The 1,377-nt window shown below is 36.5% G+C and overlaps 1 non-coding gene across 1 annotated transcript; it reads right to left on the bottom strand.

Moving 5' to 3' along the window:
* Positions 1 to 417: 417 nt before the first annotated feature.
* Positions 418 to 581, bottom strand: LOC115869103. Its single transcript, XR_004045997.1, has one exon. It is a non-coding gene; the product is annotated as a U1 spliceosomal RNA (small nuclear RNA).
* Positions 582 to 1,377: the final 796 nt, after the last annotated feature.

Raw genomic sequence — 1,377 nt, 5'->3', positions numbered from 1 at the left:
GAGAACAATGATGAACGCGAAACAAATGGAAAGCAATTAGGATGTGCTTAGAGATACTACACCCACCACTGTGGAATTGCAAATTAACTAAAGTACCAATAGTCACAATGTTAATGATTATGAACATTGTTTAAAAAGTACTTGAAGATAGAGTCTTATTTAGAAATATGGTCTAACATATATGTATATATATATTAAGTATATGTAAATAACCACCTCTCACTTTATGAAATAGATTGCCAATGAAGCTGATCTTAACATGATTTTTCATAAACAAATCCTACTGTTCAATGCATCTCATTTATAAAATTGAGATGTGTATGGTAGAAGATAATGAAATTGTGAAGCAAACACTGGTCTGTAATTTGTTAATAAAGTTTTTGTTCTAGAATAATTTTTTTTAATTAATTTTTTAATTAAGGGAGAGCGCGAACGCAGTCCCCCACTACCACAAATTATGCAGTCGAGTTTCCCACATTTGGGGAAATCGCAGGGGTCAGCACATCCGGAGTGCAATGGATAAGCCTCGCCCTGGGAAAACCACCTTCGTGATCATGGTATCTCCCCTGCCAGGTAAGTATGTTCAAGAATAATTTGTGAATAATTTTATATACCGTTCTGCACAGTGGTTAAGTGATTGGTTGCTTGGAATTGTAGTGGGGAAGAAAGATGTATCATTCTGATTCCATAGATATTACAGCTTTGGAAAACCTATGAACAGTTTTACTCTGTTGTATTGGATCATGAGCCTGATTCAGCTCTATAGGATTTGTTTGTTTGTTTTTTTTGCTTCAACTGTTTAAGAGGGCTTCAAAAATTTTTTTGGAAAATTCCATTATATTTTAATTCCAGTTTTCCATGAACTTTTTGAAGCCCACTCATATAGTGGGCTTGGGACACGATGTTAGATCAGATGCTGTTTTTACGGATTACCTTTGGCTTAGAGATAGAAAAGTAAGCAAGGAATTTCAACACTATTTGATATTACGAAACTATGCAGAGTATCATAGGCAATAACACAGAGGCTACCAACCTGGGGCAAGGATATGTTTCTGTAGGAGATATATTCTAAGCCAAGGATAGACACAAGGAAGAGTTATCCTAGCAAAAAAAAAAGGAGCTAAAGGTTAACGTCGGGGTAGTTGTGATGATGGTGGAAGAAGATTTCAACGTGGAAAACCCCGTGGGGAAGTTATACGTTGTCATAGGTGGTGTGGTAGTTGGCTAGACTAGAGAAACAAACTTGTGGAGACTCATGTGAATAAAAAGAGCTTTATGTACAAGAGCAATTGAATATTGAGGCAACCTCTCAGCCCAGTACACATCTCCGTAAGTCCGGTATTAGCCCATATGTCCAAAACCAATTTATAAAGTCCT

This window comes from Echinops telfairi, unplaced genomic scaffold, assembly GCF_000313985.2.
Source record: "Echinops telfairi isolate 266 unplaced genomic scaffold, ASM31398v2 ScPeMD7_1;HRSCAF=3_0, whole genome shotgun sequence".
Lineage (NCBI taxonomy): Eukaryota > Metazoa > Chordata > Mammalia > Afrosoricida > Tenrecidae > Echinops > Echinops telfairi.
Note: the sequence above shows the minus strand (reverse complement) of the source record. Positions and strands in the feature narration are given on the sequence as shown.